Source organism: Odocoileus virginianus, chromosome 13 (assembly GCF_023699985.2).
Source record: "Odocoileus virginianus isolate 20LAN1187 ecotype Illinois chromosome 13, Ovbor_1.2, whole genome shotgun sequence".
Lineage (NCBI taxonomy): Eukaryota > Metazoa > Chordata > Mammalia > Artiodactyla > Cervidae > Odocoileus > Odocoileus virginianus.
In genome coordinates, this window is record NC_069686.1 from 55,171,677 (window position 1) to 55,198,953 (window position 27,277).

General features: G+C 40.0%; 2 long non-coding RNA genes across 9 annotated transcripts in view; one reads left to right on the forward strand and one right to left on the reverse strand.

Annotated features, from left to right (window-relative positions):
- Positions 1 to 27,277, reverse strand: part of LOC110145249 (uncharacterized) — a 116,570-nt gene that overhangs the window by 38,569 nt on the left and 50,724 nt on the right. For 3 of the 8 annotated variants that reach the window (XR_011491017.1, XR_011491014.1, XR_011491010.1), the window contains exons 3-6: positions 11,079 to 17,820; positions 9,664 to 10,327; positions 9,310 to 9,429; positions 242 to 483 (exon numbers count right to left, since the gene is read on the reverse strand). This is a non-coding gene — a long non-coding RNA (uncharacterized lncRNA). The remainder of the gene's footprint in view (positions 1 to 241; positions 484 to 9,309; positions 9,430 to 9,663; positions 10,328 to 11,078; positions 17,821 to 27,277) is intronic. The other 5 variants (XR_011491015.1, XR_011491012.1, XR_011491011.1 and 2 more) reach the window with 4 other exon arrangements.
- The window catches only part of LOC110145231 (uncharacterized), a 36,755-nt gene continuing 30,446 nt past the window's right edge, over positions 20,969 to 27,277 (forward strand). The window contains exon 1 of the long non-coding RNA XR_002316152.2: positions 20,969 to 21,105. This is a non-coding gene — a long non-coding RNA (uncharacterized lncRNA). The remainder of the gene's footprint in view (positions 21,106 to 27,277) is intronic.

Genomic DNA, 27,277 nt, shown 5'->3' on the forward strand with positions numbered 1-27,277 from the left:
GAGAAATTAGAACCCTCATACAATGCTGGTAGGAATTTAAAGTGGGGTAGCCACTTTGGAAATTAGTCTGAAAGTTCCTCAAAAGTTTAAATATGGAGTTATGATATGAACCAGAAATTCCTCTCGTAACTATGTACTCAAAAGAATTAAAAAAGTAAGTTCACACAAAAATTTTTACCTGAATGTACATTAGTATCATTATTCATAATAGCCTCAAAACGGATACAATCAAAATACTCACCAGTGAATGAATGGATGAAAAAACGTGGCATATGCAAATGAAAGTGTTAGTCACTCAGTCGCGTCCAACTCTTTGCGACCACATGGACCATCCACTAGGCTCCTCTCTCCATGAATTCTCCAAGCAAGAACACTGGAGTGGATTGCCATTTCCTTTTCCAGGGCATCTTCCCAACCCAGGATTGAACATGGGTCTCCCACATTGCAGGCAGACTCTTTATCATCTGACCCACCAGGGAAGCCCTGGTAAATGCATATAATCAAATATTAGTCAGCTATAAAAAGGAATAAACTACTAAGATATGAATGACCACTGAAAATCTATGCCAATTGAAAGAAGTCAGGCTCAAAAAAATCACATATTGTATGAGTCTATTTATATGCAATGTACAGAACAGGCAAATTGATAGAGATAGAAAACAGGTTAGGGACTTCTCTGACCGACCAGTGGTTAAGTGCTTCCAATGCAGGGGGTGAGGGTTAGATCTTGGTTGGGGAACTAAGATTTTTTGGTGCAGCAAGGCCAAAAAATAAATTTAAAGAATAATAAGAAGAAAATAGATTAGTCATTGTCAAGGGCTGGAGGGAGAGAGGGTTGGAAGTAACTGCTAGTAGGTATGATGCACCTTTGCGGAATGATGAAAATTTTCTTATCTTAGATTGTGGATTGTGCTATGCTCAGCTGCTCAGCCATGTCAAACTCTTTGTGGCCCAATGGACAGGCTCCTCTGTCCATGGGGTTTTCCAGGCAAGAATACTGGAGTGGAGTGCCATTTCCTACTCCAGGGGATCTTCCCCACCCAGGGATTGAACCCACATCTCTTGTGTCTCTGAAACATCTAATTAGTAAAATTTATAAACTATACCTAAATTGAAATCTGCCATATCAGAATAAGGAAGGATTATTATTTAATCCATCTAAACTATTTATATTTTCCAGGGAAAAAACAACATTCATTCTTAATCAGCTACTAACTGGGTAACCTCAGAAGAGAAAAATAGGTCCCAAGAATACATTTCCAGTAATTTTAGTCAGGCTTCCATATAGTAAACAAGAAACTGTGAAGGAAATGAACAAACAGTAGAAAAGTTTTATGTAAAAGAAAGAGTTTCAATAGCAATCTCAATGATGTATGCTTACTCTCCTGGCAGGTCCTTAACTTCTGTGTAGTTCATTCAGATGTCTTACAATCATCTGAAGCAGAATGTTTTACAAAAATAAACTAATATGAAAACCTTTTCCCAATGTTCATGCAAAGAAGATAATTACAATTTCAGATGTAATGCCAGACTCTTCCTTTTCACATGATGACCTCGTGGTTTCTCAGCTGTTACACATAAAAAAGGTATTTGACCCAAATTGACTCAATTTGTTATATAGTTTATAGAATGTTAGAAAAAAGAGAGAGAAACATTCCCCCTTTCTTCCTTCTTCCTTCATTCTTTCTACCTACCTACCTCTCACTATCTTGACTTTTCTCTACAAGTGTGTGTGTATGTTTTACAGCTTGGCAGAGGCCGAAGGCATTGTGTCGTTTTGGAAGTCAAACACGGTTTGTTACTCAGCTGAGACATCCCACATGACAATCATGGGATAAGCTAGTTGTTTTTTTCCAAGGTATCACTGCATCATACTTCTCCTCCTGCTTCAAACTGGGTGTCCCTTGTCCTCAGCAATTTATTTTTTTGTTATGAGCTTAAAGCTAAAGTCCATACTTCTATAACAAAACCTACAATCTACTCCCAGATTTAAATGAATAAACACTGTTCACTTGGTAAAAGACAGAAGTAACAGTTGAGGAAGGCAAATGTCGGGTAAAAGACGTGCTTCTATCATGAGCTTCTACAATCTCTGAGGCTGATGTGCCTCTAATCAGACCCAGAGCCCTTTCTCTATACTGAGCCAAAATAACAGGACTGTCTCTTTTTCTTTCACATTCCTCTATCTAAGAATCCAGGCTGTCTGTTGGGACAATTTCTCCCTCAGAGCTGGTTTTAGAGCTCAGATCAACCCATTATTACCCAGATAGAGTTTTGTTTTGTTGTTTTTAACCCAGCTTCCCACGATACCCAAAACAGTACAAGGTCCTGCTTTCCCTGAAGATACATGGCCTTGCCCCCTATTTCCCAGAGTCCACATTGCATGAATTTAGCATTTATTTATTTATAATAAATTACCTTACTGTGAAACTTTGTTCTATAAGTTTTATTTTTTACTATTATTATTTAGCCGTGCTGGGTATTCATTGCAGTGCACAGGCTCTGTCACAGCGCAGTAGTTTCTCTAAGTCAGGTACATGGGCTTCTCTAGTTGTGGTGTGCGGGTGTGGTTACCCTGCAGCATGTGGGATCTTAGTTCCCTGACTAGGGATCAAACCCACGCCCCTGAAATTGGAAGGTAGATTCTTTACCACTGGACCGTCACGGAAGTCCCATTACTGGTCATTTGCAAAACTAGGTGAAAGAAGGCCCTTTGAGTTTCTTTAGCTTTTGTGCTTAACTGGATCAACATTCCATTATTTCAGCTGTTGGTTTTCCACCTTAGGAAGGGAAAGGGTGGAAATTCTTCCCTTGGAGGGGTGCCTTCCTAGCCTGGTGATAGGGAGCAGGCATTCGGTACGCTCAGCTTAGCCCTTGAACTTCATGGTTGCTTCTCTGCCCCACCTCTCCTCAAGCATCTCTCCTTCTATTTCTCCATGGCTTTTAATGTCAGGATCTGGCTGGAATGAGGAGACCTGAAGTTCCATGGCATAAGCTTTCTATGTCAGGATCTGGCTGGAATAAGGAGACTTGAAGTTTAGTAATCTGGAGGGAACGTCATCAGGGAACCGAATTTTGGTTAATATTCATTCTCCAAACTGTCTCTTTGATTATTTTGTTTTTCAGCTGTCTGATTCTTGTGCCCACTTCTCAATGAGGGTTGAATTCAGAGGGTTGAAAGGAAATAATCACTTCTTCTGTAGGAACAAAAACCCCCTCAAGGGACTTCCCTGGTGGTTCCAGCAGTTAAGAATCTGCCTTGCAGGGGACGCGGGTTTGATCCCTGCTTGGGGAACTAGGATCCCACATGCCATGGGGCAGCTAAGCCCATAGGTGGCAACAGGGACCCAGAGCAGCCAATAAAAAATTAATTAAAGAAATCACACACACACAAAAGCCTTCCAACCTAGTGGCTGAAACAACAAAGGTTTATTTCTCACTTATGTTACTTGTTCACAGGGTCTCTGGTCATTGTTTTTGACTATACACACCACACAGTGGGAGTTTAGGGTCTTTAAAAATGGCTTAAATATTGGCATCCCTGAGTAGAATTTTATTAGAAAACAGAAGAAGAAATATTCAGATTTGAATCTGCGATATAATTACCAAGACTGTCACAGAGTGCTGTTTTCAAATCTAACTCTTTCTATTGGGGAGATATGTTTATAATAAACAATAAAAAGAGATATGATCTGCTGAATAGGCCTTTTCATATCTCCTGATTTTTTTTCGGGAATACTTAATTCAGAGCTTTTCTTTGGGGTGTCGGCACTTTCCCTTTTTGGAAGTGAGTTGTACTAGACTGACCTCTATTATTTCTGGATTACATGCCAGCGATGGAAAGTGAATTGAGTGCTTTGAAGAGGGAAAAAAATCATTACAGAAAGATGAATAGACTGATTTTGTACTGGGTTCCTAAAAGGGGGGGCTCTGGAAAGATCAGTGGTTTGATTTTTCTGGGAAACATATCTTCTTGGATGCTCTTCAGAGTTGTGATAAATTCCTCCAGCAGCAGGTGGGAGGTAGGTCTATTGATAGCAGACTCTGTTCGGGCCCACTGACTTCAAAGAGAGGCCTCTCTTTGCCATGTGACATTCAGATACAAAAACTGCATTGGCTCTCAGACTTCAGGCCTTTGGAAAAGAGTCAACAGCCAGCCAAGTTTACAAATTTATTCCTTTGCCATAGCATGAAGAAATGCTTTTCAACAAATATGTATTATTTTCTACCATGTGCCACACTGTGCAATGTGCAGATGACACCTAATCTACCTATTAGATACACCTAAAAGACCTATTTAATAGAGCTTTCATTATTGGAGGAGGGAGCTGAATCTAGCAGATAAACAGCTGACAATTCAGTGTGAGAAATACAAAACTGAAGACACATAGGGTACCAAGCTTATGTGCGTGCGTGCTTAGTCGCTCAGTCGTGTCTGACTCTGCAACCCCATGGACTATAGCCCACCAGGTTCTTCTGTCCCTGGGGATTCTCCAGGCAAGAATACTGGAGCGACATTATCAGAGAAATGCAAATCAAAACCACAATGAGGTACCATTATACGCCAGTCAGGATGGCTGCTATCCAAAAGTCTACAAGCAATAAATGCTGGAGAGGGTGTGGAGAAAAGGGAACCCTCTTACACTGTTGGTGGGAATGCAAATTAGTACAGCCACTATGGAAAACAGTGTGGAGATTTCTTAAAAAGCTGGAAATAGAACTGCCATATGACCCAGCAATCCCACTTCTGGGCATACACACCAAGGAAACCAGATCTGAAAGAGACACGTGCACCCCAATGTTCATTGCAGCACTGTTTATAATAGCCAGGACATGGAAGCAACCTAGATGCCCATCAGCAGACGATTGGATGAGGAAGCTGTGGTACATACACACCATGGAATATTACTCAGCCATTAAAAAGAATTCATTTGAATCAGTTCTAATGAGATGGATGAAATTGGAGCCCATTATACAGAGCGAAGTAAGCCAGAAAGATAAAGACCATTACAGTATACTAACACATATATATGGAATTTAGAAAGATGGTAACGATAACCCTATATGCAAAACAGAAAAAGAGACTCAGATGTATAGAACAGACTTGTGGACTCTGGGAGAAGGCGAGGGTGGGATGTTTCAAGAGAACAGCATCGAAACATGTATATTATCTAGGGTGAAACAGATCACCAGCCCAGGTTGGGTGCATGAGACAAGTGCTCGGGCCTGGTGCACTGGGAAGACCCAGAAGGATCGGGTGGAGAGGGAGGTGGGACGGGGGACCGGGATGGGGAATACATGTAAATCCATGGCTAATTCATTTCAATGTATGACAAAAACTACTGCAATGATGTAAAGTAATTAGCCTCCAAGTAATAAAAATAAATGGAAAAAAAAAAAAGAATACTGGAGCAAGTTGCCATGCCCTCCTCCAGGGGAATCTTCCCAACTCAGGGATCGAACCCAGGTCTCCGGCATTGTAGATGGATTCTTTACCATTCTTTACCACCAGAGAAGCCCAAGAATACTGGAGTGGGTAGCCTATCCCTTCTCCAGGGAAAATTCCCAACCCAGGAATTGAATCGGGGTCTCCTGCATTGCAGGTGGATTCTTTACCAGCTGAGCTACCCAGGAAGCCCTAACTAATCTTACACTGGAGGAAATAAAGGAAGACTTCCTAAAAGAATCAACCTGGAATTGTGATCTCAGGAACAACAGGACTTAATCAGTGGATGAGGGAATGAGCAAAGTCCCAGGGGCTGGAGAGCATATGGCATATTTGAAAGCATGGAGAATATAAAGTTACATGCAGGGGTGAAGGAGAGAAATGTTTTTGTTTTTGTGTTTTTTAGGGAATAAATGAACAGGAAAAGGATGTGGCTTGAGGTTAAAGGGGTAAGCAAATGCAACATCACGGAAAGTCTAGCAAACCATGTTACAAAGTGTGACCTCTATCTTTATGGAAATAGTCATTGAATAATTTTTAGCAGGAAAGTGGCATGATTGAATTTGTTTCTGGAGGCCACTCCAGTTGCTATGTTGAAAACAGATTGAGAAAGACAAAGTCTGGAGATAGGAGATTAAAACTCCAAAGCAGGATCTATGTAGCTATCCAAGAAAGAGACAATGGTCCTCTGAGATGATGTACTGGCTGTGGAATGTACAAGAGGGCAGATTCAAGAAAATTCTAGAAGGTAGAATTGACAGGACATGGTGACAGAGATTATGTGGATGGTACAGGAAACGAGAGCGGAGACTTTAGCCTGACACTGAGATTGCTCAAGTCTCTGGCTTGGACACTAGGTTGATAGCGGGGTCATCTATTGAAATAGGGGACCTAGAAGGAAGAACAAAATTTGAGTCTAAGATCTGGAAGTCAGTTTGGGACATGTTGACCTGAGGTGTGTAGTGGACACTGGTGATGGCCTAGTCGTGTCCCTGAGGCCTGTGATTCAAGGACATGAGTTTGAGCAAACTCCGGGAGATAGTGTAAGAAAGGAAAGCCTGACATCCACTGGGTCACAAAGAGTCAGACATGACTTAGTGACTGAACAACAAGTTCCTGTATATGAAGAAAGCGTCTGCATCTCTCTGTCTGAGGTCATTCCTTGCTCACTAACGTGAGTTTTGCTGCAGGGCATGTGTAGTCAGCTCCAAAGCTCCAGGGAGCTGATGTCCCAAGAGTGACCAACTCCAGTGAGGTATAGGAACTAATGAATCACAATCCCAGCTATCTTTCTCCTTTTGCCTCCACCACACAGCTTTTGTGATCTCAGTTCCCCCATCAGAGATGGAACTTGGGCCCTCAGCAATGAAACTGCAGAGTCCTAACCACTGGACTGCAAGAGAATTTTTCTTGTCTTTCTACACACCACTTCTGAGGCATTTTCCACCCAGTGTCTAGAGGGTCCCATGAGACTAAGCCTCAGGTATCAACCATGATAGCTGTTCATTGACACATCCTCTGCTGATTCTCTTTCTTTTCCTGTCTCATTTCTCATTCCCTTAGAAGGCCTCCAGAGATCATCTCCCCCACAATAAACCATCTGCACCCATACTGGAGTATCAGAGTCTAAAATGAAGGTGTTTTTGAAACAACCAAGTGGAAGTTTCAGAAGGCACATGGATATGAAGATTGGAAACTCAGGTGGAAACTTTGGGCTGGAAGATATTTAATATTTAGGAGTCATCAACATATGCTTTCTCATTGAGATAGTGGATGTGATGATTTTTAATAGTCTGTAGAAGAAGTGGAAGGCCAATCATAAGTAATATTTAGGGGAAAGGCAAGGGAAGCACTGACCTCAAATGGGAGTGAAAACGAACATCCAGAGAGGTTGAAGGAGAAGTGGGGAAGTGTAAAACCACACAAATCAAAGTAAAATTATCTTAGGACAGAGGAGTTATCAGAGATCTCTGAGAGAAGAAGGCAAAAAATAGTCACTGGATTTAGCTACAAGGAGGTAATTGGTGACCTTGGGAAACACAAATTCAATACAACGTGAGGCAAAAACATCATAGATTAAGTCATGAATGAGAAGTGAGGAAAGTCTGGGCAGAGAACGTAGACAATAGCTGGAGAAATCTGCTGAAAAGAGAAGGGTTTCCTGTAAAGCTCCTTCAAATTTCTGCCTAACTTCCTTTCCTGCCTCCTTGGATTTGTGATTTCATGCAGCTGAACCAGATAATCAGGATAATCTCAGTTCTTTGAAGTCAGCCCCTTGGCAATCTTCATTCCATCTGCATCCTTCATCCCCCCTTGCTATGTACCATCACATATTCACAGGTTCCGAAGACTTAATGGGTTCTTTTTTCATTCCTAGTTCCATTATTAATACTGTGTTATTATAGTGTTGTGTCAAATTCTTCTAGGACTAACCCTTCCAATTTGTGTGATATTCTTATACACAGTAGACTGTTGTATAATAATCTATGTTTGGCCTGAAAACAGTAGTGATTTTATTTATATTTTTATAAGAAACATAAAAATCAAAATTTCAAGTCGAATAGTAAATATATTATGTGGTAGAAAATAAACATTTATAGGAATTTTTCCCTAGCCTTCCTAAAATTGGCAAGATAGCCACTCAAAGATCATGAGGAAGCAATAAATAGGAAACATCAATGGAAGCAGCAGCTACCTATAGGCTCCTGGAGTGTACAGTCAATCTTTTTTAAATTCTTTTCATTTTTATGTGGATCCTTTTTAAAGTTTTTATTGAATTTGTTCAATATTGCTTCTGTTTTAAATTTTGGTTTTTTGGTTGCAAGACATGTGGGATCTTAGCTTCCCGACTAGGCACTGAGCCCCACACTCCTTGCACTGGAAGGTGAAATCTTAGCCACTGAACTGCCAGGGAAGTTCCCAGTTGATCTTTATTAAAGAGTCTTCTCTGGACCAAGCTCAGATCTGGAAAGTTCTTCATTGGCACTATTCCTATAAGGCTTTAATGAGCCCTATTCCACTCTGACCTGGGAGGGAAGAAGAGAAAAGGAAAGGAAGCAGAAAGATGAGTATCATCAATGTGTATAAGGATCCTGGACCATGAGAAGGGAGTGCAAGGTGGTGACCAGTTCACAAAGGGGTCACAGCCCGGGCTGTGGGGCTGACTTGTGTGGTAAGAGGTGCTACCTGAAGACTGCTGACTGGCCCCAGCTGATCCCAGCCTAAGGTACACTTCTTAAGCCATCATTCTCTAAGTGGAGAAGTCAAAGTCACTAACAACTCTGGGATGATTAGATTCCCAGATTGATTGGCAGATCACCAAAGGACATGAGGGAACAGGACACCATGCCAACAGGGAAGCAGGCAGCAGACCCTGGGTCACCCTAAACACAGTAGACGAACTGGGCAGTAAAAGGAATTTAAACACCTTCCTGTGAAGTCCCACCCCTTCCTGATCATGTTAATGACTTAGCAAGTGAAAACAGTTCACACGTCCGGAATATGCATTAAGCCTCGCTAAGCCTTTTATTGGGCTTCTCAGGTGGTGCACTGGTAAAGAATCCGCCTGCCAATGCAGGAGATGTAGGAAACACAGGTTTGATCCCTGGGTTGGGAAGATCTCCTGGAGAAGAAATGGCAACCCATTCCAGTATTTCTGCCTGGAGAATCCCATGGACAGAGGAGCCTGGTGGGCTATAGTCCCTGGGGTTGCGGAGTCGGATAAAACCGAGCATACACACAAGCCTCCTACTAGACGCATTACAGCCATTATGTGGTTTAATCTTAGCCCAAGTTCAGTAGGCTCCTTTAGCACCTGAAATGAAAAGAGAGAAAACTGAGGCCAGAGAAGCTTGGTTACTTACCTAAGGTCGCACAACTGATGCACTTCAGGGTTGAGTTTCAAACTCCAGACTTTGATTCCAGAGCCTTTTCAACCAGGAAATACTTTATGTAGCTTTCTCTTCAGGGTCATCTCTACCCCCCTGGATGGATAATTCGAACCATCAGCCCATTTTGCTCTATAACAAGTGGCTTTTCCTAGAGCTATTTGAGTTGAAGTCTAGAAGAAATGTGTAAAATAAGTAGGCTATGAAAGAATTACCAGCAGGGGATATATAAGAATGCCAGGGAGCTGTTTTGCTCTTTCCATGTCTTCAAGAAGATAGTTACCTTCCGACTGCTAAGGTAGGAAATAGGGAGAATATGTAATAGTTTACCTCAACAAGTACTTTAGTGTCTCCTCCAGGAACAAAGGTGGCACGTGGTGTTTCACGCCAAGTTTCAGGAAAGCCCGTTTGACTTGATTTTCCTTTCTACTTTAGAGAGACTTGAAGTTGCCAAGCCCGTGTGAGACAAGGAACTGGTGCTGGGATTGCCTTTTCAGATCTGACACTGCCCTGGAATCCCTGGCTCTTTACTTTCGTTGAGTCATCCTCGTCCTGGAAGCCCGTGTGAGACAAGCAACTGGTGCTGGGATTGCCTTTCAGATCTGACACTGCCCTGGAATCCCTGGTTCTTCACTTCCGTTGAGTCATCTTCGTCCTGGAAGCCCGTGTGAGACAAGGAGCTGGTGCTGGGATTGCCTTTCAGATCTGACACTGCCCTGGAATCCCTGGCTCTTTACTTCCATTGAGCCATCTTCGTCCTGGAAGCCTGTGTGAGACAAGGAGCTGGTGCTGGGATTGCCTTTTCAGATCTGACACTGCCCTGGAATCCCTGGCTCTTTACTTCCGTTGAGTCATCTTCGTCCTGGCACCTGAGGTATGTTGTAACAGTGAGCCATAAAATTCTGTTACAGGGTGTGTCATGACTATCCACCAATGTCAACTTGGCTGGTGCATTCACATGGGAGGGAAAATATGATGTGTAGCCACCGTATTCCTGTAATGATGAGACTCAAATTATTAAATATTTCCTGACTCTTTCTAAGAGAATCATGGATAGGGTTAGGGTTGTCATGTTGAATAGGACAATATTATTGCAATATCAAATCACCAGCCAAACCCTGCTAACTCTTGGTATGGAAGCAAAATTTAAATGCTAAAATTATGAACTCTAGCTTGGAGATAGCTCTTGCAAGAACCCCCACATTTAAGTGTGTGTGTTTTAACCCAAAACATTTTTAGTTTATATATTATTATATAGTTATTTTAATTTTTTGCTTTTGAGATAAAGTTCTATGAATTTTAACACATGTATAGATCCATGCAACTACCTCCATGGCCAGGATATAGAACTATCCCATCATCCACCCTCCAAAAAAAGACTCTCTCCTATCATCCCTCTATAGTCACTCACTCCCAGTCCCTGAAAACCACTTATCTTTCTTCTTTTTTTTACAGTTTGTCTCTGAGAAAGCCATATAAATGGAATCTTACAGCATGTAACCTCTTGAGACAGGCTTCTTTCAATAAGCACAATGCCTGGATGATTCATCCAACTTGTGTGTGTATCAATACTTCCTATCTATCTGAGCAGTATTCCATGGTATGAATGAGTCATCATTATTAACCTCTTAAAAATTCATTATATTTTTAATTGAAGCTTAATTCATATGCAATAAAATTAACCCCTTTACCTTAGTTTTAAAAAAAAAAAAAGAAGAAGAAATGAGTCATGTGAACATCCTTACTCCATGAAAAGATAAACTTTAAACTGGAAACAGAGTTTTGGACATGCCATGTTTGTCTGACTATCTCCAGTAGATGGTTTCTATATTTGGAGAATTGTTCAGTACAGTTCTCTTTCCATCTGCTTGTGCTCATGCTATTAACAAATGTTCACTTCTTTCAACTGATTTCATCGACTCTCCAACATCATGCATTGTCTCTATTCTTTAGTGTTTTTTTTTAATACATAATACCTGTACATTGCACAAAACACAAAATGGTACATACCAAGATAAATAAGTCACACCTACTCTCTATCTCCCAGTAACTCAGTTTCCTTTTTGGAACTAACAGTGTCCTCAATTTTTTTTTAAAAAGTATCATTAGAGGTATACTATGTATTTACAAATATATACATATATCAATGTATTAAAAGTATGTATATAGACATACAAATATAGGTATGCACGCATACTCAGTTGCTTAGTCGTGTCTGACTCTGCAACCCCATGGACTGCAGCCCACCAGGCTCCTCTGTCCATGGAATTTTCCCGGCAAGAATACTGGAGCAGTTTGCCATTTCTTACTGCCAGGGATCTTCCCAACCCAGGGATCGAACCTGCATCTCCTGCATTCCCTGTATCAGCAGGCAGATTCCTTATCACTAGTGCCACCTGGGAAGCCCCACAAATATATATATTAATATATTTTAATATAAACTATAAATAGATGCATATAAAAATCAATGCATACATATGCATACACACATACATTTTACCCACACACAAATGGGGTCATATTCTACCCAATGTTCTGTACTTTGCCTTATTCTTTTAACATCCCTTCTCTTGGAATTCTTTCCAGAAAAGTACACTTAAAGCAGTATAGTAAGTCCATTTTACTCTATTGTTTGAGTGTATTATAATTTAAGTATCACATTACTGATGGTCCAGCAAATTTCTAAACTTTGCTCATACAATGAATACATTATTTGTATCATTTCATTTCACACAGATGGAAGCATCTTTATAGGATAATTTCTTAGAAGTGGAATTTCTGAGTCAAGGGATATATTCATTTCTGTTTTTGAAAGATTTGGCCAAATTATCCTTCAGGGCAGTCACATCAGTTTATATTATATTAGCAATGGATCACAGGGTTTCTACATTTTTTTAGTAACCAATTATTTTAACATGATTTCAGATATTAATGGATATTCAATGATAAGTATCAGAAAATTAGCATTAATAGCTTCTCAATCTTTATTTTTATGACATTAACATTTTTGAAGAGTTTAGGCCAGTTCAAAAACTGTCCTTCAATTTGGGCCTTTATTTTTTTTTAAACAAAGAACCAATTGCAAATAACTCAAAGAAAAATACAAGGAAAACTTTCCAGACGTAGACAAGAACAAGAAAAATAAAATTTAAAAGTATACTTAGTAAGAATACTTATCATTTTGGTGGGCGGGGATAAGAGGAGAGAAATAAGTAAGGGAAATTAAGAGGAAAAACCTTCCAGTTACAAAATAAATGAATCATGAGTATGAAATGTATAGTGTGTGGAAATAGTCAATAACTATGTAATAACTTGTATTGTGACAGATGGTAACTAGACTTATTGTAGTGACAATTTTGAAATGTATAGAGATACTGAATCACTGTGTCATGTACTAACAGTGTTGAGCTTCAATTTATTTCAAAAACAAACTCATAGAAAAAGAGATCAGATTGTGGTTACCAGAGGAGGTAAGAGAAAGGAAGAATTGGATGAAAGTTAGTCAAAAGGTACAAACTACCAGTTATACTAACACTGTGATATAATGTACAACTAACTCTGTGGTATGTTATATATACATACTTATAAGAGTAAATCCTAAGAATTCTCATCACAAAGAACATTTTTTTTTCTATTTCTTTAATTTTCTATCTATATGAGATGATGGGTATTCACTAAACTTACTGTGGTCATAATTTCATTATGAATGTAAATCAAATCATTATGCTGTATGCCTTAAACTTATACAGTTATATCTCAATAAAACTGGGGGAAAGAAGAGAAGGAATACTTACCATATTTTGTTTGTTTGTTTGGATACTTATCATTTTTTGAGCACTTCAGTTCAGTTCAGTCGCTCAGTCGTGTCCGACTCTTTGCGACCCCATGAATCGCAGCACGCCAGGCCTCCCTGTCCATCACCAGCTCCCGGAATTCACTCAAACTCATGCCCATGGAGTCGGTGATGCCATCCAGCCATCTCATCCTCTGTCATCCCCTTCTCCTCCTGCCCCCAATCCCTTTGAGCACTTACTACATGGCAAATATTGAGTTAAGTATTTTGCCTAGGGGTAGCAGTGAAGAGTTACTGGATGCTGAATTTGTGCCAAGTGGAGTGCAAAATGTTTTACATGCATTCATCTCCTGTGTTCCTCATAATAACCCTTCAGTGTTCTTCATATAACGCACGAGTAACCTGCAGTACAGACAGGCAGAATCGTTTGCCTCTGGTCACGAAATGAGCTCTCTTCCTGTTCCTTTCCTCCCCTTCTCTTCGTCTCCAGTTAAAAAGTTAATATGCTCATTAAATCCAGGGGGCGTAAAGTAAAAGTGGAGTGCCTGCCGGCCTCCAGAGGTAACCTCTATTAACAACTGGGTGTGTTCATTTCCACACCATTTTCTATTAGAGCCAAGACTTAAATCCCATCGTTTCTGACTCCAAAGCCTTTATTCCTAATGAATATTCAATACTTTCTTCCATAGGCAAATAGCAAATTATATAATTATATACAATTATATACATATGCTATAAAATGAAATGGCTCTTAAAACTCTTATCAATGGGATTATTATTGAAAAGCAGGAAAAGCTAAAACATATTAAGTACCATCTCTCTGATACAAAGAGCCTTTTTATCCATAGCATAAAGAAGACTAAATTAACTAATTAATTAAAACTAAAAGAGCTTTTGACAAATGACACCCTGCAAGTACCTTTAGTGAACTTGCCACTTAGCCAACTGTTGACTATAAAAATAGAAAAAATAAGGCATGTGACCAAAGAGGAGGAACAGAAGCAGCTGAAATCAAAAGCAGTCCTGTTGTGCAATAGCTGATCTAGTTGAAGCAGTGCTGCAGAAGAGGCTTGGAGTCATTGGTTCCCACAAAACTCTTGCAGTTTCTAATACTAGATTATCCGTAGAGTACTGACTGTGTGGTATCCCAATGAGGTTATAATGGTGACCAGCAGCTCAGGCATGTTCCACTCTACCTAAGGTCAAGATGAACAGCAAACTATCAATGGTAATGGCACTGGGAAATAAAAACTCATTTCTTCAGGCCATAGAAGGATCCAATTTAAAAAATTACCTTTGCATATTGGAGGATGCCTCATTCTTCATAATCTGGGAAACTAGCCAGTGAGGAGAACCCAGCAGTTGAACTGAGTTAAGATTCTCTCTGCCTTCTACTTCCACATAGCAAACATATTTCACTGGATCTCAGACTAAAGACCTCTTTGTTAATTTTACCTCAAAAAATTTCATCTTTCCTTTTCTTGTATTTCTCTTGTCCCATTTTGGTGTAAAGGTAGTTATACCTTCATAAAATAAAACTCATGGCTTTCCTCCCTCTCCTTTCTCTGCTTGTAATTGTAAATCTCTTAAAATTTAGGATTATCATTTCTTTAAAGGTTTTTTAAAAGGCAGCATAAAATTTTCTGTACCTTCTCTTTTTGTAAGTGAAGAAAGGAGTATTGGCGGAGTCCTGAGTACTTTCCATTTCTTGATTGGGTATTGGTTCATCTTTTTTTTTTTTTTTCCTGCAACTTTGTTAACTTTTGTTTTCTAGGAAAATATACACTAAGTTTTCAGTTTATTGGTAAAAAATTCTTTATACTATTCATCCATAATTTTAAAAGTCTCTGATATTTCTCTAGTTATGTTCCTTTATTTACTCACATCTCTTTCTCTCATATTTTCATTCTCTGTGAGTTTCTCTGTCAGTATTTAAAGAAATCTATTTTTATCGACTTTTCAAAGAAACAGCTTTGGGTGTTGAAAGTTTTTGTTTGCTTCCTCTTTGGGGGATTTATCTATTTTTGAACTTGTTGAGTTGAATACTGAATGCTTAATTGACTTGTTTTTAATACTTTTATGTAAATACATTTTCATAATTCCACTTTAGGCGCAGGCTGGCAATTGAAAATTTCCTGGGTTTGAATCTCTGCTCTGTCACTAGCTATATAGTCTTGGACAAGCTATTTCACTGAAGCTCTCTGCTTCAGTTTCCCCTTCTTGTTGTTCAAATCAATTATTCATTATCCTTATTAATGTTTTAAATACTTGATCCATCATTATCTGAGAGAGATGTCTTAAATTCTCCCAGTTTGGGGATTAATATATCTCAAGGCTGTTTTTTTGGAGGGCAAGGGGGCAATTCATACAAGTACATGATGATTCTGTCCTCCTGGTAGACAATTCCTTATCTTAATAGTATATCCCTCTTTTTGCATTAAATTATATTTTTGCAAATATTAATATTATTATACAAAATTTGGTTTGTTTAGAGTAGATGTTGACAGATTTGTATTTTTCTGTATCTTCATTTTCAAAGACACCAAGTTAGTGAATGGGAAAACCAGTTTTATTCCTAGACCCAGTCCTTTGTTCTTTTTTCCTGGCCATGATACATCCTAAGTCTACCTTCTTTCATGAATCAGCTGTCACTCTTCACTGTGAGGCCTCTGCCAAAACCTCAGCCTATAGTGACTGCTTCCTCCTCCTCTGAATGCTCAATGCCAGCAGTACTTATTCAGTCCTGAAAATGTTCTCTTCTAGTGTTGTATGTGCATCTATCCTGGAAGTCCCTTAAAAGCTAGAATAGGTTTTTTAAAAATTATTTATTTATTTATTTTTGGCTGTGGTAGGTCTTCATCACTGCATGCAGGCTTTCTCTAGTTGTCGCAAGTGGGCTGTTCTCTAGCTGCGGTGCTCAGGCTTCTCATTGAGCTGGCTTCTCTTGTTGTGGAGCACAGGCACTAGGGTGCGTGGCTCAGTAGTTGTGGTGTGTGGGCTCAGTAGCTATGGCTCTCAGACTTAGTGACTCCATGGCACATGGGATCATCTGAGACCAGAGATCAAACTGATGTTCCCTGCTTTGAAAGGTGGATTCTTAACCACTGAACCACCAGGGAAGTTCCTAGAATAGGGGTTGTTGATCAAGTTTTAGAAACAGAGAACTGATTGAAATTAAAAAGTGCTAATTTGGGGCTTGTTAGGACTGCAGGATACATAGATTCAAGCAGCAGTTGAATTGTGTTCTGCCAGACTACAAAATGACTTATAAGGGTAGAAAACTGAAGATTACTATGAGTTACTTGAATTGTTTTTCAAGAATTATAATTGGAGCTGGCAAGAAGTAAGGGTGCTTATTAAGTAAGAATTGGTTGGAGTCTGAAAAGGTTGTCTAGTTACAAAGGGAGACCTTGAGACCACAAGGTTGCAGCTGGCAAGTGTTGTTTTGAATACAACTGGCAGTGTCTTTGGGTCTCAGTTCAGTTCAGTTCAGTTCAGTTCAGTTGCTCAGTCGTGTCCGACTCTTTGTGACCCCATGAATCGCAGCACACCAGGCCTCCCTGCCCATCACCAACTCCCGGAGTCTACCCAAACTCATGTCCATCGAGTCGGTGATGCCATCCAGCCATCTCATCCTCTGTCATCCCCTTCTCCTCCTGCCCCCAATCCCTCCCAGCATCAGGGTCTTTTCCAATGAGTCAACTCTTCACATGAGGTGGACAAAGTATTGGAGTTTCAGCTTCAGCATCAGTCCTTCCAGTGAACACCCAGGACTTATCTTCTTTAGGATGGACTGGTTGGATCTGCTTGCAGTCCAAGGGACACTCAAGAGTCTTCTCCAACACCACAGTTCAAAAGCATCAATTCTTCAGTGCTCAGCTTTCTTCATAGTCCAACTCTCGCATCCGTACATGACCACTGGAAAAACCATAGCCTTGACTAGACGGACCTTTGTTGGCAAAGTAATGTCTCTGCTTTTTAATAGGCTATCTAGGTTTGTCATAACTTTCCTTCCAAGGAGTAAGCATCTTTTCATTTCATGACTGCAATCACCATCTACAGTGATTTTGGAGCCCAAAAAAATAAAGTCTGACACTGTTTCCACTGTTTCCCCATCTGGTACAGTTCAAATAGAGCTCAAGTTCTCATGGTGTGGAGATGTGTCTGAGACCAGATCCTCCGTGGCCACCCGACTCCATTTTTGTATGCCTGAAGTGTAGTTAATCCATTACAATTTCAATTTGTTATCAAGATTATATATCTTCTGCTAGTGACTCCAAAATTACTTAAATAAGGAGGCTTAAAGATGCAATCTGGTCAGGAAGAGAGTGCCTAGGAGACTTGACTGGAACTTGAATTTGCATAGCAGACATACTATTTTTATTTGTAGTGATTGGGGGGTGAGTGTTACAGAGTTGGGAAGAGGTTAGCTATAGCCCCACATACCATCCTTTAAGCCACCACTGTCCTTGCCTACGATGGTGATTTCCAACAAATCAAAATTACCATGGGAGTCAGATTTTTAAAAAATACTTATTTTTAGGTCCTATTCCAGAGCCACTGAGCTAGAATCTCTTGGGTAGAGTCCGAGATTCTAGTGTTTAAGAACGTCTGCTGGGAAATTCAAGCTGAAGGTATCTTAGCACCTTCTTGGCCGGTAGTAACTTCTTGTAAATACAGGGTGTGCATCCAATCTGGAAACATAAGCAAACACATAATAAATGCTTTAATTGCTACTGTATATTACAATATACAATTAAGTGATAATTCTGTTTCCCAACACCTATTGCTACTGTTAGATTAATTAAACAAGGAGACCATTAGACTGAGGTAGCTTTAATATCACACCTTAGTAGCCTATGTAAGCAAACCAAAACCTAAGGCTGAAATGCATCCAGCTGAAAAAATCAAAACCTAAGGACAGCCTATCACAAACAGCCAAACTAGGCTTCCCTGCACAAGACAACCGCCTAACACTATAACCAATCAAATCATTTTCTTGCTTTGCTTCCAACTTTTCTCTATAAAAGTCTTTCCCTTAACTTCTGTCTGTGAAGTGATTCCTAACCATTTCTGGTTTGATATGGCCAAGTTCCAGTCAATTTTTGCTCAAACTTTTTATTTTTATTTATTTATTTTGTTTTTGCTCAAACTTTTTAAATTTTTAGTATGCCTCAGTTTATCGTGTAAGACTACAGAGAGCTTAGTGTAAAATACGCTCTAGTCAAACTGATTTTGTTGTTATTGCTTAGTTGCTAAGTCATGTTCAACTCTTTGGGACCCCATGAACTGTAGCTATCAGACTCCTCTGTCCATGGGATGTCCCAGGCAACAATACTGGAGTGGGTTGCCATTTCCTCCTCCAAGGGATCTTCTCCACTTAGGGATGGAAACCACCTCATCTGCATTGGCAGGGGGATTCCTTACCCCGGAGCCACCAGGGAAGCCCAAGTAAGCTTTTATTTTTTGTTATTCATTGTGAAGGATATAAAAGAGGAATGAAATAATGGAAAATAACACAAAAATGTTGGGTTGGCCAAAATTTCGTTTGGGTTTTTCCATACCATCTTGTGGAAAAACCCAAAGAACCCAAATGAACTTTTTGGCCAATCCAGTAATAATGACTACCATCTATTGAGCACTTAATACATGTCATGCACTTTATTAAATGCTCTACATGCACTGTTTCATTTATTATTTATTAGACTTAACCTTCTGTGGAGACTGTAATCAGAACCAACTTATCCATTATGCTCACTAGGTACAATGCCTAGGACCCACAAGGCTTTTAGAGGTCCATGAAAATGTTTAAGTTTCTTTTAGAATCAGAAGGGAAAATAAAGGAATATAATCTTCCCTGGATATTAGTTTTTCTCACAGCCATAAAATGTAATTTATAATATTTTTTATGGAGTAAGCATCCATGAGCTTACTGAGCTTACATGGAGTAAGCATCCATGAGCTTACAAAAGCAAAATGCCTTTGGGCCTCAGAAAGTCATAATGTAGCCCTTGCTATAATCATTCCCACTTAACAAATAAAGAAACTGAGGCTTAATCAAGTGGAGAAATAAAACATGCCACAGAGCAAGAAATGGTAGAGATAATTTTGGATATAGCTCTGAGGGACTCTACTGATGACCCTTTTAATTACTACACTATACATTAGACAACATTATGTAGCAAGAAGCTCACACCAAATTTGGAAAACAAATTTGTTTAATACTAACCAATTAGAAAATACTTCAGGGAAAGGAAAGAATATAATTAACTGCCCAAATTCAGGGACAGATCCATATTACCTAGGACCTCAGGTTTTACAACTTGAAAGATCTTCTTTCAGAAAAAATAGTAAAGTATAAATAAAATTTAGGCCTACAGTTTTTGGAGGGAACTGTCCCAAGAAGGGAGCCTTCAAACGGAAGCCTCACTGTGTATGTGTGTGTGTGTGTGTGTGTGTGTGTGTGTGTGTGTGTGTGCGCGCACGCGCTCAGTCACATCAGTCATGTCCGACTCTTTGCTAATCTATGGACTGAAGCCTGTCAGGCTTCTCCGCTCATGAAATCTCCAGACAAGAATACTGGAGTGGATTGTCATGCCCTCCTCCAGGGGATCTTTCCAACCCAGGTGTTGAACCTGCGTTTCTTACATCTCCTGCATGGCAGGCAGGTTCTTTACCACTAGTGCCACCTGGGAAGCCTGGAAGCCTCATTAGCCCCATGGCAAAGCCATCTCATCTAAAATGTCCTTGCACCTGAAGAAGGCCAGACAGGAATGAATCAGTGTCAGCCAGGAATATCAGCAGAGAATTTTAGGAGGAGATGGAACTTTGAAGTGTGGCTCTGACTGGGCACCCTGAGTGTAAAGGCAGTGGGGGGAGTGTGAACACTGTCTGTTCAGGGGAGGACAGAAAATGCCAGCTGCCTGAAACCCACAGTGATGCTGGCCAGAGGGGAGCCACTGGGTTTGCTGAGGAAGGCAGTACCTATTTGAAATGCCAGGATGGAAAGTCTGCTGGGAATGTTCGTACATTCCTCGGTCTGACAGCCTGACACAGTGAAAGGCATCAAAAAGATGAGAAATCAGACTTCCCTGATGTCCAGTGACTAAGACTCTGTGCTTCCAATGCTGGCGCCCCAGGTTCAATCCCTGACCAGGAAACTAGATCCCACATGCTGCAACTAAGAGTTCTCATGCTGCGATGAAAGATCCTGCATGGTGCAATAAAGACTGAAGACCCTGCATGTCACAATGAAGATCCAGCACAGCCAAATAAATAAAAATAAATCATTTTTTAAAAAGAAAAAAAAAAAGAGAATGAGAAATCTGGTGCCAAGGGCAGGACTCTTAGGAGGGGTGGAAAGAGGCAAAGAGGTCTAATTGAAGGACTATTGTGGTTTATTTTAATGAGTGCCTTATAAATTATGGGTGGCAGAGAGAAAGGAGGAATGAAATAGAGAAAGAAAGAGACCAAGAATGAAAAAAGATCAATCAGGCAAATGTGAGGACTAGACGGGGCTAAGAGTCAGAAATAATTTTTACATTCTGAGCCTGGTCAGTTAAAGGAATAGCTCTGGGACTGCCAGAAATGTGGTGGTTAGATGCGGTTCTAGAATAGCTAAATCCAGCTATGCCAAGAACTCGAACTAACTGGGCTACATGCATCCCTGGGGGAAGCTGAGTCCTGGGACAGGGAAGTATCCTGAAAGAACTTGAAGGGGTTCTGCTGGTGTATTAGCCTTTGCAGTCTTTTCCACATACCAACTCCCCATCGGATCAACACATTCTTTCTCCATTATGTTATCAGCATTTAGAACCTCCAGTCAGGTCTTACCCTTCTAACTGACTTAGAAGCATTTTGCTTTTAACGTGGCTTTTGTTGAACACTATTATGAGATGAGCTATAATTTCACTCTCAGGGTTTCAGATGAGCTATAATTTAACTCTCAGAATTTCAGCCTATCCTGTGCCTCTCTCCAGGTGAGTGGTGAAGAAAACTAGTCACAATGAAAATAGAAAACATAAAGAGAATAAATATGAGAGGGCATTACCAAGATATACAAAACGGGGATATGGAATTAGAAAGAGGGTGGAGTCTTCCGATGATTCAAAATACATTGACTGCATACTTGTTCCACGTCAAGCTCTTTGCTTGGAAAAAAAGATATTACTGTGAAAGAGATGTGGTGTCTGCTTTGAAGGTATGTGAGTTTTCCAGGATGGCTGTTTGGGAAAGTGACAGGGTCAGAGAGAGGATTAAAACAGCAGACTCTAGAGGGTGGGGAGCAAGATGATGAATTTAGTCAAATTTGATGTTCTGAAAAAGGTATGCTATGTCTAATACACAATTGCAAACATGGAAATGGTGTTCAGGACAAAAGGCAAGGCAGGGGATACACATATTAGGGCAGAAAAACCATAAAGTCAGTGCCAGAGGCAGACATAGAAGGTGAAACTATTGTTTCCAAGGCTAATAGGGGAGTATCAATGGAGGGTGTTTTTTTAAATATTTATTTATTTGCCTGCACCAGGTAGTAGTTTAGGCAGTTGGGATTTTCAGCCTTTGTTGTGGCACGTGATTAGTTGGGGCATGCAAACTCTTACTTGTCGCATGTGAGATCTAGTTCCCTGACTGAGGATTGAACCTGGACCCCCTGCGTTGGGAACACCAAGTCTTAGCTACTGGGTCACTAGGGAAGTCCCCAGTGGAGGTTTTCAATAGAATGACAGTTGCTTCAAAACTAAAAAAATGATACAGAATTGTCAAAAGAAAAGAAAAGTGTTAAAGAGTGGTGAATATAGCACAGACAATTTAGCCAAACTTGGAGGAGGATCAACATCAGATCTTGCTTTTTGAGATAGAAATTTCTCTGTAAGTACTTCTTTACCAACATCCCCAGACGGTGATACATAGATTGTGTAATTCCTCATTTCTAAACATTACCCCATGAATTATTTAGCTATAGTTTCTAAGTATATGGGTTGTATTGGTCATGATAGATATATGACAGATATAGCTATAGATACACAGATTTGACTAGAGAGAAATTTAACACAGAGGATTGATTCTCTGGTGGCCACAGACTGAGAAGGCAATTGGGAACACTGAGGAAATCCAGAGATTAGCAACAGCAGGAATTCATTACCAATTCTATGCCTGCCGGATCAACAGAAGGAGGTGGCTTCATCCAGGCTTAAAGCTGAACCCATCTGGAGTGAGTTAGAGCCAAAGTGGGGACTGCCCAACAGAAGCTGGGAGCCAAGAGAGACAATCCAGAGGAACCAAGAAACATCCTTCCTTTTCCGTTTCTTCCTGCTCATCTAGGTCAGTGCTGTCAGGGCCTCCCACTATCAGAGCCCAAGGAAGCCTGGGAATTGCAGTTCTCTTTCACACGGGGAAGAGTAAGGGAAAACAGCAGAGGAAGGGATGATCTTTTTGTTACTGATTTGTAAATTTATTATATGGTGATCAAAGATTGTAGTCTATTTGATAATAATTATCTGTTATTTATTGAAACTCATTTTGTGGCCTATGACATAGGTTTTGTAAGTGTTCCAAGTTTTATCGAAGAGTATGTATTCTCTATTTTGTTTGGGGGCAGTGCTCCACAAATGTCTGTCAGACTTGATTTGTTAGTTGTATTGTCCACACCATAAAGATATTAACATGTCTTTATCCATACAACTATTCTGATGGTATGAAGTAGGTTTTTGAAAGAAGTTTGTTAAAAATCTTTCATTGTGATCATGGATTTATTAAATTCACATGCCAGTTACATGAAAAATAAGGAACATGAATGGAAATAGTTGGAAGGCTTGTACACCAGGCCAGGTGAGAAATGATGGTATCTTAACCTAAGATGGTAAGAATATGGAGAGAAAGAGAAAGAAATTAATGCTGATTTCTAGGTTTCTGGCTTGGGAAACTGGGTGAATGGGGGTATAGTTCACATATATGGACTACCACTGACCAGGGATCTTTGCTTGAGCAAATTACATAAATTCTCTGGACTCAGTTTTCTTATTTATAAAAATGAGTACAATATATTTTATTTCATAGGGTGATTGTGATGATAAAAAGAGTTAATATATGAAAAGTATTTAGCATCTAGCTAAATAAATCTTCTATATAAGCTTTTATTATTATCAACTAATGTATGGTTAAAGAAGTGAAGGATTGGGTTTAAGGTGGGAAATCAAGATTTCCTAGTGAAGCTCATTATGTTTGAGTTGTTTTGTCCATTACCTTTTAAAAAAATACTTATTTTTATTTATTTAATTAGTTGCACTGTCTTAGTTGCGACATGTGGGATCGTGGATCTTGGTTGCGGCATGAGAGCTCTTAGTTGTGGCATGCAAGATCTAGTTCTGTGACCAGGGATCAAACCTGGGCCCCATGCTTTGGAAGTGTGGAGTCTTAGCTACTAGATACCAGGGAAGTCCCTGTAAGTTACCTTTTAGTAAAGAGAGTCTTGAGTAATCTCGGCAAACACTGCTTAGGAATGAAAGAGGACAGACTTGAGAAAAGACCACTGTAAGGTCCAAGGCCACCTACAAGAGGTGGCAGAATCAAGGCAAGGAGAGTAGACACTAGCTTCAGGAGCAAATAAGGGTCAATTCAGAATGAGATGGAATAACTGAATAACAGCCCACAGGAACTTCCCTCTTATTTTTGTTTTGCAGTGCTACATTGTTTTGTTGTCTGGCTTGGTTTAGCTAAGGAAGCCAGTCATCCTCAAAAGACTGCAGAAGAGCAGAGCTCTGGGGAAAAAAAATGGTTGCAATAAACAGAGCAACATTAATTTACCTCGTGTGTGATTTATCATAAGATTAGTAAATAGGTTACTCTAGCAACAGGTTGTTGAGAAGCCAGTATTAAACTTGTGGTACAACTGGAAAAAGTAATTAACCTGACACATATTCATGAACACATTTGTTTCCGGCTTTGAGCTACTGTGTGGAATAAAAATGGAAATTATGAATTCCATAGTATGCACTGCCTTGGCAGATTTTAGTGTGTGATTATGCATGACCACACCTCTCCCACAAGTTTGCACAGGCTTAGGAATTTTCTTATTAAGGTTGTTACACAATCTGCAATTTAGCAAGGGCATAGGAATGAATGTAAAAAGTATTCCCAGGCATATTCATCTTGATTTATAATTATGTGTCCCCCTTCACTGGGTGAGTGCCAAATTCTTTTTTTCTTGTCTGTAGTGTTAAGAAGGAGATCTTTGCTTTAAGCTTATCATAATTGAAGTCATCTTTCATATATCAGTTTTAGATTGATCTCACATAAATTGTAACTAGATTCAATAACGAAGCCATTATCACACTTCACATAGATAGAAAATGAAAAGCAAGTTCTGTGTGAAGAGAGTTAACATGTACTTTGACTCTCTTGCCCTTCTGTTAGTGGGCCAACACAACCAGTGAAGGGATATTTTAAGGCTTAAACCCAATATATGGAGAACTAGAAAAGGGATCATTTTGGAAGTTGGATAGCAGATGAATACATAGGGATAGAATAAAAAGAGCTGAGAAGGTTGAATTCAATCAAACAATAGATAATACTAAGAAGGAGTCTGATTTACAGAGAATCAAGGACTTAGAAACTAGGACTTCCCTACAAGTCCAGTGGTTAAGACTCTGGGCTTCCACTGCAGGGGGCACAGATTCCACACCTGGTTGGGGAACTAAGATCTCACATGCCACAAAAAGCAACCCAAAACAGGGGAAGCTCATCTATTCACTCGTTGAACCCTCACTGTGGGCCATCATGTGCCAGGCACTGAGGACAAACAATAGTTGGGATGACCTCGTCCTTTTTCTTGAGGAGCTTAAAACCTCAGGAAGAAGAAGGTTGGGGTGGGGGATGCTGCAGTAGTTGGGGATGCCTTCTTGGAAGACAAAGTAACTTTTGCAAACCTGTCAAGAAGAGAATAAGCAGAAGTAAAGGAGGGATAAAGAAGAGATCCCGCATGCCATTTGGCAGCAAAAAACAAAACAAAATCAATTTTAAAAAAAACCTAGAAACTAATGGCAGCAGGTCCTTATGGAAGTGAAAATAAAAGGCATCTAGATTGAATAAGGAGGATTGTTAGGAAGACTGTTTTAGAAGGAAATGGATCCTTAGGCTCCTCCCCAGATCCAAGCAGCATCCAGAAACTGCCCCTTCCTTAACTGACAGAGTGATGCTTTATCTTTAAAATGAAATAAAATAGATGGTCTTCATGGAAGAATATCAGTGCAATTGAGGGCGAGAGAGCAGGACTGTCAACAGGGGAATAAATGAATGTACGCATATTTGCTTTGGAGACATAACATGTGATTTTACACAATTCTGAGTCCAGGACACAGAAAACTAGATCTTCACCCTCCTGACAGGACACTGAAAGAGCCTTCTTTTGGAATATGGCCAGTCCATGATGAAAACCATGACATTGGAAAGATACTGACATCAGAAATTTCCCCATTAAACAGCCCACCATGATGCTCATAAACGAAAACTCACATCAGACTAGCTCATCTCTCACATCCTCAGAGCTTCTAGTCAATATTTTAGTGTCACACACTTAAATATTGTCAAGTACAAAGACTATGTATGAGAAATCTGAGGAAAGCTAACCTGGAAGATACAAAATAAAATAAAGAGAAAAAAATAATGTTGAAAAAATAAAGACACAATAAAGGTCAAAAACATCACAAAGTGAAATGACTGTTAACTATGAAAAAGAACAGAATTCTCAGTTCAGTTCAGTTGCTCAGTCGTCTCCGACTCTTTGCGACCCCATGGACTGCAGCACGCCAGGCTTCCCTGTCCATCAACAACTCCTGTAGCCTACTCAAACTTACCTCCATTATGTTGGTGATGTCATCCAACCATTTCATCCTCTGTCATCCCCTTCTCTTCCCGCCTTCAATCTTTCCCAGCATCAGGTTCTTTTCCAATGAGTTGGTTCTTTGCATCAGGAGGCCAAAGTATTGGAGTTTCAGCTTCAGCATCACTCCTTCCAATGAATATTCATGACTGATTTCCTTTAGGATGGACTGGTTGGATCTCCTTGCAGTCCAAGGGAGTCTTAAGAGTCTTCTCCAACACCACAGTTCAAAAGCATCAATTCTTTGGTGCTCAGCTTTCTTTATAGTCCAACTCTCACATCCACACCTGACTACTGGAAAAACCATAGCTTTGACTAGATGGACCTTTGTTGGTAAAGTAATGTCTCTGCTTTTTAATATGCTGTCTAGGTTGGTCATAGCTTTTCTTCCAAGGAGTAAGCATCTTTTAATTTCATGGCTTCAGTCACCATCTGCAGTGATCTTAGACCCCCTCCCCAAAATAAAGTCGGCCACTGTTTCCACTGTTTCCCCATCTATTTGCCATGAAGTGATGGGACCAGATGCCATTATCTTAGTTTTCTGAACGTTGAGTTTTAAGCCAGCTTTTTCACTCTCCTCTATCACTTTTATCAAGAGGCTGTTTAGTTCTTCTTCGCTTTCTGCCGTAGTGGTGGTGTCATCTGCATATCTGAGGTTATTGATATTTCTCCTGGCAATCTTGATTCCAGCTTGTGCTTCATCCAGCCTGGCATTTCGCATGATTTACTCTGCATATAAGTTAAATAAGCAGAGTGACAATATACAGCCTTGATGTACTCCTTTCTCGATTTGGAACTAGTCTGTTGTTCCATGTCCAGTTCTAACTGTTGCTTCTTGACCTGCATACAGATTTCTCAGGAGGCAGGTCAGATGGTGTGGTATTCCAATCTCTTGAAGAATTTTCCACAGTTTCTTGTGATCCACACAGTCAAAGACTTTGGCGTAGTCAATAAAAATAGATGTTTTTATTGAATTGTCTTGCTTTTTCTATGATCCAACAGATGTTGGCAATTTGATCTCTGGTTCCTCTGCCTTTTCTAAATCCATCTTGAACATCTGGAAGTTCACGGTTCGTGTACTGTTGAAGCCTGACTTGGAGAATTTTGAGTATTACTTTGCTAGCGCGTGTGATGAGCGCAGTTCTGTGGTAGTTTAAACATTCTTTGGCATTGCCTTTCTTTGGGATTGGAATGAAAACTGCCCTTTTCCAGTTCTGTGGCCACTGCTGAGTTTTCCAAATTTGCTGGCATATTGAATGCAGCACTTTCAC